At 36.3% G+C, this 17,721-nt stretch overlaps 1 pseudogene; it reads right to left on the bottom strand.

The window, feature by feature from the left end:
- The window catches only part of LOC135760427 (uncharacterized), a 62,387-nt pseudogene that overhangs the window by 12,550 nt on the left and 32,116 nt on the right, over positions 1 to 17,721 (bottom strand).

Here is a 17,721-nt window from a genome sequence, read left to right on the forward strand (position 1 = left end):
GAAATGTATTACACTGAATCTTCTGGGCCTCTAAATTGGCATTAAAACACAACCATTAAAGCCTACAAAACTATGCATATACTACAAATAACAAATAAATATACAAAGGATACATTATTAACTTATTTTTTAATTTCTTTCAAGACAAAGGTATACTGAAAAGACTTGTGGACATTAAAAAAAATACAAAAACACTGATCTTTACATTGCTGTTACAACAATGTAAACAAGGAGACTTCACCCAGGATTCTAACCCAACCTGGCAGCATTCCAGTCAAGAAAACTTCGCTCTCACACACTTCCTTGTTTGACAAAAACAATATGTAGGTCTGAGGTTCGCAACTCCAGCCCATGAGGACTGTAAGAGTTGGCAAATATTCGATGATAAATAAAGACATGAAGGTAAGATGCTTGTGTTGAATGGAGCCGTGAATCTGATCATGATGACATGCGGAAAAACATCATGGCCGCGAATTATCTTTTATGGACACAAATTAACAATTCTTATTCAGTCTAAAGCATGGCCATAAATTTAGAATTTGTTCCCAATATTCAACAGTTTGTTCCTTGGAATAAATTATTATAATACTTCATAATTACAATTAAAATTATTACTTCAAACTATGAATTAGCCTAGTAAAACATGTGGATGTCATGGAAACAAATTGTTAATTTGAATTATATCCGGAGCTCCGTATCAAACTGCCCAGGCAGCTATCAGAAAAAAGTTCTAAGAACGTTCCCTTTAAGTTCTGCCAACGTAAAAAGTGTTCAGTTTTCTTGACGTTTTAAGAACGTTTTTGTGTTGTCTGAACGTTAGAGGAATGTTACATCTTAAAGCAATAAGCCCCAAGAAGCAGTGGGTTACCAGTGCATTTTATAACAGCTAAGGGGTGTTGTTAGGCACGACGTGAAGCCCCCTTAAGCTTTGTTTATGCTCGCGCTTTGGTCTGCAACGCAAGCGGATTGCGCGCATCTCACCAAACGGACGAGGCGTTTATAGTTGACTCGCTCGCTGTTGCACTTTTTTTAACCACCAGGGGGCGACGCGAGCAATAAAGTCAAAAACAAACGCAAGGAAGAGGATAGAAGTTGTCCACTGGAACAACCCTAACATCAGAGTTTGATATATAAATATGAGAACATTAATTAAAACAACAATCTTTTAAATATGTCTTTATTAAAAATTATCATTTTATTAACGTTTTTACTAAACAAACAGTACATCTTAAGGTTTTATTCCTTGTACAGTGGTTCATTCAATACAAATATAAGCCAAACATTCTGAATCATGTAAAAGAATTCACAGCTCCCAACCAACACAGACGCAGCAAAAACACAATGAAAATATGATTTAAGACTGTGGTGTTTAATTTTATAAATCACCATTCATCTAATCATACATTTATATTGTGCAACTGTTGAAGTGATGATTAAATATGCTTGGAAGTATGCTAAACTCTTTCCCTGTCAGCGTTTATTTTTAAGTTGCCACCCAGTTTTAGTTTAATGCCTTGCAGAAAAATTATCTTCTTTAAATAAACATAAAATATCAAATGAAAGAAAAGACCATCCGCTTATAAAAAAAAATTCATTCTACCTTCATTTGTTCTCTTACCACCTTTCAACTTTTTTAGCTAAAAGCAAAGATAATTTCATTTATGTGAAGAACTTTTGTAAGAGCCTGATCAAAACACGCTGTTTTTAGTGTCGAGTTAATGCGTCAGTGTTTAAGTTTGGTAAGATCGCCATTCAGTGGATAGCGGAAAATGAATTTGAGTTAAACTCCTCAGGGAGAGTTTTATCTTTATTGATGAGATGACTCAACAACATTTATTGAAATTTATCTGGATATCGCCATAATTGTGCAATTGTATACAAATAAAAAATATGATTAAAGACTGTGGTGTTTATTTTCATAAATCAGTACACAGCAACAGTGGCGCAGTGATACTCCTGTAATGCGGTCTGAACAGTGGGTTTACCGGGGTATTTTATCACGCCTTAGAACGCGTTTCAACCAATCAGAATGAAGAACCAGAACTGCCCGTTTTATAATACCATTTTTAAACGTTATGACAATGTCATGTTTTAATGTTCACACAATGTTTAAAACAACAACTGTTTATTATATTGACTTGTTTGATTGTTATGTAAATGATAGAGAATTTTATTATATTTATTTTTTATATTTATATTATTTCATTATATTTATTGTATATTTTATAAAACATCATTTCTGAATCAGTAAATAAATTCCTGTAGAAAACACAATTCACTTATTAGGTTTAGATGTTGATGTTTTGTTTCATTTTAAGTCACCATTATTGTGATTAGTGTTTGTTTTAGTTGGACTCTTGACCCTTGACTTTTGCTAGTTTTTTCCCTGGTTGTGTTAATACAACACATTTGTTGTGAACATGCAAAGCTAATAGTGTAATTCTGTGGTGTTTGGTACATATCATCACCTAATTAATTTATTAAAAATTTATTTTCTGTCGATAATGTATATGAGATCCAGCACTTTCACAGCAGTTTGTCATTAAGGAGTTTTAGAAACTTTGGACAAAAATATCCCCTGTATAATTGGGATGCACAAACATCAAGAATCAGAGTATGAATCTCAACCATCAACCTTGTCAACCACGTAAACGCATTGTATTATACCAAATACACAAAGTAACTTTTTATTTTTATCTAGGGGTGGGCAAAATAGCCTCAAAATTATCATAATATTTCAAGAATATTTGCGGTAATGATATTTATGATGGTATAGACAAAATATGAAACGTTTTATTGGTGATTGCAGCCAATTACGTGCCTGTAACAGCGGAAAATTTTAAAATAAACATTTAAATCTTTGTTAAATAACTGTGTGTATTTAGCTGAACAAAGTTTCTTGTCAATGTAGTCACTTTAGTATTATAAGTTATGTTTTGTTTTAATATTATTCTGTGTATGTTGCATATACAGCGAGGAAAAGAACACCCTGCTATTTTGTAAGTTCTCCCACTTAGAAATCATGGAGGAGTCTGAAATTGTCATCATAGGTGCATGTCCACTGTGAGAGACATGATCTAAAAAAAATCCAGAAATCACAATATGATTTTTTAACTATTTATTTGTATGATACAGCTGCAAATAGGGTATTTGAACACCTGTCTATCAGATAGAATTCTGACCCTCAAAGACCTGTTAGTCTGCCTTTAACTCTTTCACCGCCAGCGTTTTTAAAAAAAAGTTGCCAGCCAGCGCCAACGTTTTTTATGATTTTCACCAAAGTTTAATGTCTTCCAGAAAATGTTCTTCTTCAAATATATAAACATACAATATACCAAATGAAAGAACAGACCCTCTGCTTTCAAACAAAAAAAAACCGTTTCATCCTACCTTCAGTAGTTGTTTTGTAATCAGCTTTTGAATATGGGTAGGTTTCTGCAAAAACACCACATTTTGAGCAAAAAGCAGAGATAATTCCATTTTTGTGTCAGACTTTTCATAGAGATCCCATTCAGAGCGATCTTTAAAACAGACACGGACATGCAGCAGCTTGCCATAGGGCAATACTTCCGGGTTTAAAAAGTTCCGGAAGGGTGCCACCTAGTGGATAATAGCGGTATTGCAGAAAGACGGAAAAACTCGTCATTGGTGGGGAAGCGTTTTCTCTTGATTGACGAGATATCTCGTCAATGGCGGGGAAAGAGTTAAAATGTCCACCTCCACTCCATTTATTATCCTAAATTAGATGCACCTGTTTGAGGTCGTTAGCTGCATAAAGACATCTGTCCACCCCATATAATCAGTAAAGTACTATTTGGCCGGGATTAGTTTTACATAGGAAGGTGGGGTAAAGCAATTTTTATCAGAGCTTCTCAGTGATTTTAGTCCAGTCCGAATGCTCCATGTCAGTAAAGATTACGGACAATGTCAGTAAAGATTACGGCGACTTTTACCTTCTGTAAAAAGGTCAGGAGAAATTACCTTAGGTAATACTAATCCAGTGCGAATAGACCAGCTGTAAATATACACGTAAATTTCTTCATTTTGTGTAATTTTTGTGTGTTTTTTCAAATATAGAAGCGCTTAAAGAAGCATTTACTTGCGTTCTAGGTGGAAAAAGAAGCCAGTGGCAAGTCAGTTTCTGAATAACACGACACAAACTTAAAAAAAAAAAGTAAAATTTACTTCTCAGAGGCACGGAACTGTTTATGAAACTGACGTTCTCCCCAAACTGAAATTAATCACAGTGATTTGCGTTTTCATTGCCTGATTCATGTTGTTTGCACATCTGATATCAGGAAGCAAGGTAAAGTGCACGTGAAGACGAGAGGTGACGCGCTGCGCAAACGAGTTACCCCTCCCACTTCTGAATGTTTTACTGAGATTTCTAATTCCGTCCGAATTGACCATTAATATTACAGACGTCCTGTGGTAAAATTACATTACGCCATCTACCCCTGTAAAACTAATCGTGGGCTTAGAATCCAACTACTAACATGACCAAGACCAAAAAAAATGTCCACTGTTGGAGCAATCATTAGAAAATGGAAGAAGCTAAACATGACCGTCAATCTCCCTCGGACTGGGGCTCCATGCAAGATCTCACCTCGTGGGGTCTCTATGATACTAACAAAAACGAGAAATCAGCACAGAACTACACGGGAGGAGCTGGTCAATGACCTGAAAAGAACTGGGACCACCGTTTCCAATGTTACTGTTGGTAATACACCAAGACGTCATGGTTTGAAATCATGCATGGCACGGAAGGTTCCCCTGCTTAAACCAGCACATGTCCAGGCCCGTCTTAAGTTTGCCAATAACCATTTGGATGATCCAGAGGAGTCATGGGAGAAAGTCATGTGGTCAGATGAGACAACAATAGAACTTTTTGGCTATAATTCCACTAAACGTGTTTGGAGGAAGAAGAATGACGAGTACCATCCCAAGAACACCATCCCTACTGTGAAGTATGGGGGTGGTAGCATCATGCTTTGGGGGTGTTTTTCTGCACATGGGACAGCGTGAGTGCACTGTATTAAAGAGATGATGACCGGGGCAATGTATTGCAAGGGAATACCTCCTTCCCTCAGTTAGAGCTTTGAAGATGGGTCGAGGCTGGGTCTTACAACATGACAATGACCCGAAGCACACAGCCAGGATAACCAAGAAGTGGCTCTGTAAGAAGCATATCAAGGTTCTGCCATGGCCTAGTCTTCAGACCTAAAGTAACTAAAGTAATTTATATTACTCCGCTGTTTGGCTCGACCACATTTCCGTGGTTGAGGCAAAAAATCCACTGACGATATCATAGCAGCAAATTTGTCACGGCATGCTTCATACATCTCAGGCAGGGATGTCTTTGAAAAATATTTTCTATCCATCACTGGCCAAACAATATGTAACCGCATCAGTAATTTCCATCCATCTGATGTCATAACTAGCAAGTGCTCCAGTGATGCTCATTTAAATCTTTTGTTTACTTTTGGGCCGCACATCACCAGCTGCTAGTATCTTCTCCTCGCGTACATTCACAGCCTGTGTGTACTCAACGATGTGGCTGACATGCTGCTCTCAGGTGTTGTTGCTGTGAGGGGTGGAAATGCGGCATACGTCATTGCGTCACTATATCATTGATATCGCGAGATGGTATCATTTTCTTACATGATAAAAAGTGTTGTTTTATCATGGACAGTATGATATGGCACACCCCTAAGTGTATCCCAGGCTTAAGGCTGGACTTTTGAATGAAGCCCTTTTCACACTGGTCACATCTCTAAGGCTTTTCTTCAGCGTGAATTCTTTTGTGCACATCAAGCCTAAACCTACGAAAGAAGGTCTCTCCACACTGGTCACAACTGTAAGGCTTTTCTCCAGTGTGAATTATCCTGTGCTCAGTAAGGTGGGACTTAAAGCCAAAGGTCTGTCCACACTGGTCACAACTGTAAGGCTTTTCTCTATTGTGAATTCTCCTGTGCACAGTAAGGTGGCAACTAAAAGTGAATTTCCGTCCACACTGGTCACAACTGTAAGGCTTTTCTCCAGTGTGAATTCTCCTGTGCACAGCAAGGTAGAACTTATAATTGAAAGTTTGTCCACACAGGTCACATCCGTAAGGCTTTTCTCCTGTGTGAGTTCGCCTGTGCACATCAAGGTTTAACTTAGAAGCGAAGCTCTTTTTACACTGGACACAAATGTAAGGCTTTTCTCCTGTGTGAGATCTCCTGTGCACATCAAGGTTTAACTTAGAAGTGAAGCTCTTTTCACACAGGTCACAACCGTAAGGCTTTTCCCCTGTGTGAGTTCTCCTGTGCACATCAAGGCTAAACTTAGAAGCGAAGCTCTTTTCACACTGGTCACAAATGTAAGGCTTTTCTCCAGTATGAATTCTCTTGTGCCCAATAAGTTTAGACTTATAAAGGAAGGTCTGTCCACACTGGTCACAACTGTAAGGCTTTTCTCCAGTGTGAATTTTCTTGTGCATATTTAAGTTTGCCTTTTGAGTGAAGGTCTTTCCACACTGGTCACAACTGTAAGGTCTTTCTCCAGTGTGAATGTTCTTGTGCATATTTAAGCTTGCCTTTTGAGTGAAGGTCTTTCCACACTGGTCACAACTGTAAGGTCTTTCTTCAGTGTGAATTTGCATGTGCGCTTTAAGGTCGGACTGACTATTGAATATTTTTCCACACCTAGAGCACGTAAAAAAATCGTTGTCTGACAAAATCTCAGTCTTCAAGCAGCTCAGAGATTCTTCTCCAGGTATAAAAAGATGAGGTTTCTCCTCCATGTTATTTGATTGAAAACTTTCCAACTTCACATTGAGGCCTACAATGAACAGAAAAAATTATTACGATAAAAGGGCTGGGGAAAGATTAATCGCGATTAATCGCATACAAAATAAAAGGTTTTTGCATAATATATGTGTGTGTAGTTATTGTGTATATTTAACCACACTACATACATATATTCATGTCAGTTTTTTTTATTAATTAAAAAAAAATTGAGATTTTTTTAATTTATGCATTTTATATAAAAATATAAATAAATATATTTACACCTGTAAATGTTCCTTAAATACATACATGAATGTGTGTGTATTTATATGTACTTAATAATTACACACAGCACACACTCATATATTATGCCAAAAATCACTTTTATTTTGTGTGCGATTAATCGCGATTAATCTTTTCCATTTGTTATGCATAACATTTATAAATATACCCTTTTAAAGTACTTAAAACATACTAACAAGACATAATCAATGTACTCACAGTACTGTTAGAATAAGTGTGTTGAACTAGTGTGTTGTTGAGTTTGACACAACATTACGTAATATTAAAAAGTTAATAATTATTGGTCATTTTACTGTCTGTAAAACTTTGGCTTTACATTAGGTGACACCGAGTGTCTTTTCATTACAAACATTAAATTTAAAGTAATAGAGAAATGTACTGGCCAATAAAAAAATAATTATATATCACATGTATGCGAGCTTCTGTACATAGCTTGCGAGTACAGAAATACTCAACCCATACCTCTAATGTTTTAATTTTATCATAGCAATACTTGACAAAGATATATGAGATACCCTGAGCTACAGTAAATTTTAACATCATATGACATAACTGTCAGCAATTTCGCACTTCTGTTCACTGTGCATGCAATCGATATCATGTTTAAGCTTGCTGCCAGAGATTTTACTTATTACGTGAGGATAATACTGACAGATAGGACAATGTTGAAAGTAAATTGTGTACAACAGATCCAGAGCATTAATGACAAATTAGTCGACAAAAAACCTTCATCAATAAATTTCATAATTGATTATAATTTATTTTATTGATTATTTGTTGCAGCCCGAATCCCACCCAGCACCACCCTTACAAAATTAAGAAACTATCAATTGCTAATATTAGCTGTATCTGGTGTAGTGTAGCAGGACTAGCAGCTAGTGTTGAAGCAAATGTTATAATTTTATTACTGACATTTACCGGTAACTTTATTAATAAAATAGTGTGTTGTTTATGATACTGAAATTGGTACAGAGAACAATAAAAAAATTTACTGGTATCGGTACCAAGTACCAGCTACTGAAATGTTGTTACTGTGACAACACTAAATAGTTAAATATTAAGACAAGACGCTTACCTGAATGTATCAGATCCCCTTCATTTGTCTTCATCCCACAGTCCAGCAGATTTACTGATGTCTTCTCTTCTTCTCCATTACAGACAGAAACCAGAAGATCTGTAGATGTTTGATCAGTGATGCCGCTGACAGAGACCTCAGATAAATCCTGAAAATAACATGAACAATTGATACATTTAAACTAATCTGAAGGACAAAATAATGACAGAAGTTTTGTAAAGTTTTCGTGCACTACTCCATAGTGAAATATCAAGCATACAAAGGTTAAAATCCAAATAAAAATACCATCACAAACATCTTCATCCACAAACTGAATTTACCCTTTGACTCTCAGTTTCTAATTTATTGTCAATTACAACTTCCACAAACACATTTCATTTGTGCAAAGTGCACCATCAGATTTAAAACAATCACATCAACACAGTTGAAAGAGTGGATCAGTAGTCTGACACTAACTGTTGGTTCACACCAGACGCGAGTTCAACGGTTTGCGCGAGTAGATTACATACAAAGTCAATGCAAAGACGCAATCACATGCGTCCTCGCGTGGGGTGATGCGAATGACGCGATATGGGCTGTTTGAAAATTTTGAAAAATTTACATGACACGAAGTTAAATCCCACGAGTAATCTAGAGCGAGTAAAGAAATACCCCACGTTTGGCGTGTACGCAGCATAAGAGTCAGAAAGGGAATCTAGAAATATTTACAACATATGAAGTGCAATACTTACTTGTTCTGATTTTACGGTTTGAGAACGAAGCGTTGGTATTGACTCATTATTCAGAATCAAGCTGGTTGATAATCCAGTGTTGAACTGTCTCTCATTTTTGAAGCAGTCTGGTGTAAAATGATTGGCGCAAACGTGTAACATTCTAGGTATTTTCTTTGGGACATTGCCATAAAAAATGAAATCTAACCACAATGTCCTCAGTGACTCAGATTGTGGGAGTTTATAGAGACTCTGATGTTCATTGGTACATCCCAAAACAAAACATTTGTAATTCCTCTTCAGCGCAGACATTGTAAGATTCCAGCTGCTACAGCGAACATACAAAAATGATGGACTCTCACTCAGGCCTGTGTCTGTGATAATAAGGCAGATCGTCACCAGTTGTGGGCGCCGCTCCTCCTTATATTGACGTCATTGTAGAAGAGAATCTGAATCAGCTTGTTTGAAGACAAATCTTCTGATTTATGGGAATAATAAAAAGAGTGAGTGGATATCTAACATTATATGTTGGTTGTTTAAACACACTGTAGACTGTCTCCGAAAGACAACTAAAATACTGAATAGTCATATTGACAATCAACAAACATCATTCGGGAAGAAACAACTCAATAGTAAACTAACAGACACTATTACATCAACATAAACAAACCAGGAAACACCAAAAACAATGGGTCTTATTTACTAAGCACTTGTATGCACAAAAGTGCACATAACATATCTGTTTGGATGTTTTCACAAATAAATCATGATTCAACAAAAACCTTTGTACTTGAATTTCTTCTAAATGTATGAACAAATTCAAGAACTTTAATAGCACACAGACGAAATAATCACGCAGGTTGATGACAAATATTCACGCATGGCTTCCTCACTTTTATAATAATTATATGAATATCAATAGAGTCCTTAACATTTGTTTATTTATTATAACAAGCAAAATAAATAAGTAGATAACCTTAGTTCAAACGTTAGCTAACGTTAAATCATAAAAAAAATCTACAGTGAGCTAACGTTACTGAGTAAAATAAATGTATAACTGGCTGCCAACCACCCGTTGACATAGCGGTGATCTATGATAGCCACTAGCAAGAACATTAAAGGGGTCATATTATGAGATTTTTTTAAGATGTAAACTAAATATTTGGTGTCCTCATAGTGCGTAATTGAAGTTTTATCTCAAAATACTCCACATATAATTTATTATAGCATGTTAAAATTGCCACTTTGTAGGCCTGAGGAAAAGTTTGCCATTTATGGCTGTGTCATTTAAAATGCAAATGAGCTGATGAAGTGCAAACACTGATCACAATGATGGTGGTTTGTTGCAATTGAATCTCAATTGTGCTGTGAATTATTTTCTGGAAGTAAAGTTACGTCCAGACAGGTAACCGCGACAACGATTGTTTGACAACGATCCGATGAAAGCCTACACATGTATTGTGTGAATTAGTTCAAATGTGCGTATAAATACAAAAAAAAAAACATATGCAATTAATTAATGAAACCCAATATTCATTTTTAATAATACTAACTACATATTTTTACATGCTGCACTGCATGCTGGGAAAGCTTTGCTTTAGGTCAGGTCAACAAACTTATCTTTATTAGCAACATTTACCTGATCTTATTCAGCATAAACATGAATAATAAATATGATTTGCCTACTAACATTTTTATGTTCAAGTTACTTTATAACCTTTGTTGGGAAAACATTTTATAGTCGATTTGTTCACAGTGTAAAGGATGAAATGAAACTGCACAAACCTCTCTCTTCAGTCCTTCATCTCCTCTTAACCTCAGCTTTGTCTCCAGTAACGCCACCTCTTTCTTCAGCTGAGAGATTTCTGAGATGAAATCATCAATATCCAGCATAGACAAATCAGTTCCTACTGAATAACACAGACATAATTTCAACAGAATTATAAACAACAGCTGCTTTGACTGTAGTAAATTTACTGTAGTAAATCCATGGTATTGCTAATCAATACACCAAAAACATGGTTACTGGACTTTTACCACAAAAAAGACCACGGTTAATTTCCGTAAAGGAAATCAAGAAACAAAGCTTTCATGACTACAAAAGTAACTCAGTCTGAAAATATTTATATCATCAAGATTTTAACGCGTATAACAAGTAACAATAATAAAAACGTTGCTTACCCGAAAGAGATGACAAACACAACCATTAAATCACATAAATGATGAAGAGCACAAACACAACAAGGCGCTTAAAGAGTTAGCTTCTTCTTCTTTCAGGATTAATGGCGGTTGGCAACTCAACTTAAAGGTTCATTACCGCCACCTACTAGGCTGGAGTGTGGGTATTAGAATGACGTCAAAGGGGAAAAATCATATTAAATTCTTTCAGTGTTTTTCAAAAATAAAATGTATGAATTGTGTATTCTCCTAGATGCTTTCCCTAATAAATGCTCAAGTGTCATGCTTTGTTCATCCATTTGTGCCTTTAATTCTGCCCGATCCAGAGTAAGCTGCTGTTGCTCCTCGTGAGTTGTTTCTTTTCCTCCAGTGTAAATATGTCGCCGCCTACTGATGCCATTTCAGTCATTTTCTCCTTAAGGTATTTTTATTAAAAATAAAGTGTTATAATACATTCATATAACATTTCAATAGACAATCCAGTAGGCCTAATAGAATAACTTAATTTTTATAGATTTTATTCCTTATTATATGGAAATGTGTTTTACCCTTTGTCAAAAAAATCCTATTGGAATTTCAGATTTATTTTAGAAGAATTTGAGTTAATCCTATATAGGATCGTATTTGAAAAAAAAACTCTGTTGGACAGTGCAATACATCCTATTGAAATTTTAGTTTGTGCTATAGCATCATATTTAAACTATTAGATTTCTATTATATGAGAAATCACACATGTAGTTAACTGCAAAGAGCACCATACTGCATTGTAAGGAACAAATAACAATAATAATAATAAATAACAATTAATAATTATTTCTCGAGTAATCATAATAAATCAAATACATAGAACGCCTGCACAAAACAAACGCCTGCACTTCCCTATCACACTTCCCTTACGAAAATTAACCATGGTTTTACTACAGTTAAGACCAAAAAACCATGGTTACCACAAAATAACTATGGTTTTGACAACCATGTTTTTCAAAAACCATAGTTAACCCTCAAGAGTTCCTTTAAAAAACTTCCTTAAGTGTTCCTAAGGCCACAAAATGACACCTTCACAAAACTGCTCTAAAAATATCATACGTCAATATTTTTATTCATTTTAAACGATGCAGTCTTTTAGAACTACTTCTGCCTGAAACATAGATATCAAATATTGATTAAATTTGTGGAAATTTTAACCATTTATATGCCTGTTTGTTTACATTAGCCCATGTTTTTTTTAACAGAAAAAACAAAAAAACTAAATATTTTCCAAAAAACACATTTGAACCACCATGTGATTATTATTACTATTATACCCTGAGATGGGTCAAAGATTGGTAGCAACATTGATTTTCATGCATTGTTATTTTTTGAACAAGGTCAGATTTTATAAAAAACTACCTTAAGTGTTCCTAAGGCCACAAAATGACACCTTCCCAAAAATTGCTCTAAAAATATCATACATCAATATTTTTTTTTCATTTTAAACGATGCAGTCTTTTAGAACTACTTCTGCCTGAAACATACATATCAAATATTGATTAAATTTGTGGAAATTTTAACCCTTTATATGCCTGTTTGTTTACATTAGCCCATGTTTTTTTTTTAACAGAAAATACAAAAAAACTAAATATTTTCCAAAAAACACATTTGAACCACCATGTGATTATTATTATTATTATACCCTAGGATGGGTCAAAGATTGGTAGCAACATTGATTTTCATGCATTGTTATTTTTTGAACAAGGTCAGATTTTATAAAAAACTTCCTTAAGTGTTCCTAAGGCCACAAAATGACACCTTCACAAAACTGCTCTAAAAATATCATATGTCAATATTTTTTTCCACTTAAAATGATTCAGTCTTTCAGAACAACTTCTGCCTGAAACATACATATGAAATATTAATTAAATTTGTGGAAATTTTTACCCTTTACATGCCAGTTTGTTTACATTAACCCATGTTTTTTAACAGAAAAAAACAAAAATCTAAATATTTTCCCCAAAAAACATTTGAACTACCATTTGATTATAATTATTATTAGACCCTAGGATGGGTCAAAGATTGGTAGCAACATTGATTTTGATGCATTGTTATTTTTTGAACAGGGTCAGATTTTATACAAAACTCACACTTCTTAAGGCCAAAATGATCCTAAGGCCAAAATGACACCTTCCCCAAAACTGCTCTAAAAATATCATATATCAATAATTTTTTCCACTTAAAACTATTAAATGTTTTAACACTACTTCTTCCTGAAACATATATGTCAAATATTAACTAAATTTGTGGAAATTTTAACCCTTTAAATGCCAATATGTTAACATTAATCGAACCACAGTGTTCGGCTGATGTCGTGAAACCTTTTTTGGGACATCGTAGCCCAGATAGTGACCTGTCCTGATTTCTCACTCCAGAGACTGAGGGCTGATTCATTTTTTATCTGTAAACACCGGTCAGAATGAGCAGGCCCACATAAGCCTGCAGTTTCTCTGTCTCAAGATCTCTCCAGTCTATGACTGTCTATCATGTAGGTTTGTCATGGCCCCAATATGCTGCAGGATTTCATGCATTAGAATCAATGATAAGCTTGAAGTCAGGGCACTGATTCGGGCAGTGGCGTGTGTGAGCCCTGGGATCAAATCTCTGGCTGCTGGGAAGTAGCGGAGCGTCTCCATGTTTGTGGGAGACCAGAAGATTTTTCAATATTTGACATCCATCCTGCCGCCACTTCATCCATCTCCTCTCCGCTCTCACCTTCTGACAAGTCTTCTGAAGATCCCTCTAATGAATTAGACTCCAGCTGGTCTACTTCCACCTCTGAGGCCTCCGTGTCGACCTCAGAATCCTCGGAGGAAGATGAAGAGCCATCCTCGCTCTTGAAGTGCATGATTATTTCAGGAGCCTTATGTGTGCTGTAATGCCTTGCCATTTTCACTACTTCTGCTAAACTGTTCATACTTATAGCAGTGTACTTGCATAAACAACATGAGCGAGAAACAAAATGAAGATTGATTTTGTTTCGGTTCTTGCCTCTTTTCGTTTTTATTACTGAATTAGTTTATAACGCAGAATGTGCCCTTCAAAGAGAGAAGAATTTGGATATGTTGAATATGCCCCCCTGCCCCACTCAACACCGACCCCACCCCGACATGACCAACACCCCCTTATCCCTCAGACACACTTTTTTTACACACACACCAGTTTTCAACATTAAAGGTTTATCTTTTCAGCAGCTATGCGGTCCGCAGAAAACAGCAAAAATTGTGACATTTTGATGAATGCATGAAATGGTAAAAAGTAGCGCCACCTGGTGGACAAGTATAAAAATTAAAACTTCAAGGCCAGTAGTTTAAAATGATATATTGACATAAAGGTATGTATTAGTTTATGTTAAGATAAATGGGGGGTCAAAAATGGTAGTTATAATGGTTTTCAATGGGGCAGTTTTTGTCCTTAGGAACACATTAGTCGGTTTTTGCGTAGCTTAGCCATTTTAAGCTAATTTAAAAAACTGAAACCAAAATTCTAAAATGTATCAAAAATGATTAACCTTTGGCAAGTTTGGGCAATATTCAATCATCACAGTCAAGATGGTTTAAAAATCAAAATGGCACAAAATGTCCCTAGGAACTCTTAAGGGTTAAACCATGGTTAGTGTAGTAAAACCATGGTTTTGCTCATAGTAATCAATTGACCAAAAAACCATGGTTACTACACTTTTACCACAGTAAAACCATGGTTAATTTTTGTTATGGGTTTGTAGTCATTAATATTGTGCATGGGCATCCCTTGGCCTGGGGAAGGACCTTTGTAAGGCCCTACATAGCTTATATAAAACTTTTTCGTTTTCTTTCAAATACTCCACACACAGTTGTATTTTAAGTGGTAATTTCCGAGCCCTGCAAGATTGCGCCATTGAAAATGAAGAAACCGCACACGAGATCAAAAGTAAAATGATTTCGTTTATACTCTGGTACCCTTTTCAAAATAACGCATTATACACTCTAAAAAATATTGGGGGGCTGGGTAACTATTGGACAAAACACAATTCTGGGTTAAAAATTACCCAAATAATAGATTGTTTCAACCTAACAGTTGGGTAAAAACCCATTATTTGGGTCATTTTAACCCATGTGTCCTGTCCAATAGTTACCCAGCCCTGGGTTAAAAACAACCCAAAATTTTTAGAGTGTATATTTCAAATATTTCACTTTGTTACTTTAAAATTATGTTTTTAATCAAAATTAAACGACAGTAATTTAAACAATATTTGTATTTTTTGTGTGTAGTCGACTAGTGTTTAGGTGTTGACTAGCAGCAGCTGTATCGTTTAGTCGACTAATCTCGCACACCCCTACTCCAAAGACCCTCGCTTCCTTGGATCTAAACATCTGGTGGAGATAAACCATCGGGTGTTTATAGGCAAGGTATGTATGAAATGTTTTACACTGAATCTTCTGGGCCTCTAAATTGGCATTAAAACACCATCAAAGCTTACAAAACTATGCATATACTACAAATAATAAATAAATATACAAAGGATACATTATTAATAATTTTTAATTTCTTTCAAGACAAAAGTATACTGAGAAGACTTTAGTGGACATAAAAAAAATACAAAAACACTGATCTTTACATTGCTGTTACAACAATGTAGACAAGCAGACTTCACCCAGGATTCTAACCCAACCTGGCAGCATTCAGGTCAAGAAAACTTCGCTCTCCCACACTTTCTTGTTTGACAAAAACAATATGTAGGTCTGAGGTTCGGAACTCCAGCCCATGAGGTCCACTTTCCTGCAGAGTCTGCGTTTAGCACCAACCCTGATCAAACTCACCTGTCTGTAACTTTATAGTTATAAATGTGTTCGATATGCTATGCTGCGCAGATCAAAGTAGAGTGAGGGCACAGACTGCACGAATCGCTCACTGTACTTATTAAACACTGATATTAAACACTGATTGGTCTGCTCAGTCTATCTGTGCAGAAGCTAAATTCTGCTGGAAGGTGGAGATGAGAACCTCCTATGATGTAGGCCAGTGGTTCCCAATTCCAGTCCTCGCGCCACCCCTCCCAGAATGTTTTAGATGGTTCCTTATATGAAACACCTGATTTCAGTCATCAGAGTCTTTAATTAACACACTAACGAGCTGATAAACTGAATCTGGTGTTTTTATATATGGAGACATCTATCTGTTCTGGGAGGGGGGGCCCGAGGACTGGAATTGAGAACCACTGATGTAGGCTATAGTTCAACAACACTTGTCTGAATCATTGGCCCTGTCCCAATGGCGCACTTCATGTGGACTTTCGGTCTCGTAGCCTTAAATTGCACGTTCTCGTTTAGTCTACGAGTCCGTAGGGTGTCCCATCTGTCATTTTTATGCTTTGAAGTTTGCTCATCAACGCCTCCTTTGCCCCCTTGATGCGGTGTTCAGCGAAGCCCGCACTGCAGCAGGCTTCGCGCACTTTACCAACCCAGAAAGGGCAATCAGACGACGGAAGGGAGGAGTTCACAATGACGGGCAACTTCTCTACCTATTTCCGGTGTGATGCTCGAGTCTGTCCCAAAATACGACTCTGGTGCACCCACGTGGACTCACATCAAGGGTCCCTAAAGTCTGGACTACGTGATGTCATCAAAGTCTGGACTCTGAGGAGGACCACAAGTCCAGAGTGTGCCATTTGGGACAGGGCCAACATCAAGTTTGTTTCACATCAACACATACAAGCGACCATGAGGTGTCACTGTGGAGCCAGGTGTAGGAGGCAGTCGTGGCCTAATTTAGAGAGTCAGGCTTGTAACCCGATAGTTGCCGGTTCAAGGCTCTGACCCGTCTCCCGATGCTTCCCACTGCTCCGGGCGTGTGCTTGTTCTCCAATTTTCTTCTGCAAACTAAAGCCCAGGATACACTGCAGGATTTTTGAGCTCTAAAAGATAATTACCTTATCATACTTTGCAACATGGAGCATTTAAACTTGGGTACTACATATTATTTATCCTAGCCCCATTCATTCCTATGGTACCAAAAAAAAGTTTTATTTTGTGGCACCATACTTACTGGTATAACTCCTCATTTAACAGTCTTTAAATAGGGAAAACATGGAAGTGTTTGGTGGCTTCCCTGTTTGGTACCATAGGAATGAATGGGTCTAGACTAAATGCTAACACATTCACGACGCGCTGTACAGTGCATGCATTGAAAAAAGATAGATATGTATTAATTAGTCTAAGTTGAGGTAATAACATAGTTTAATATGGCAAAAGGGTAGACTATTCCTTTAATGTAGAGACAAAAAGTATAGGTCCCAAAACCGTGCCCTGAGGGATTCCCGTTTCAATTGTGAGAAAGGTGGATCTCACATTATTGATTGTAACACATTGTTCACGATTTTTTTAATATGATTCAAACCAAAATTATGACGTTTTAGATAAATTAAACTTAGCTAATTTGGAAATTAAGGTCTTGTGATTGACTGTATCAAATGTCTTTTTTAAATCTAGAAATACTGCACCTACTACATTTCCCTTGTCAAGTGGTTGTTTGATATTTTCAGTTAATAAACAAATAGCAGATTCTGTAGAATGGTTTTGCCTAAATCCAAATTGTAGAGGACTTAAGTAATAGTTTATTTCAAGATAGTGCATCAGTTGTTCTGAGACAATCTTCTCCAGGACTTTAGAAAAAACAG

Source organism: Paramisgurnus dabryanus, chromosome 4, assembly GCF_030506205.2.
Source record: "Paramisgurnus dabryanus chromosome 4, PD_genome_1.1, whole genome shotgun sequence".
NCBI lineage: Eukaryota > Metazoa > Chordata > Actinopteri > Cypriniformes > Cobitidae > Paramisgurnus > Paramisgurnus dabryanus.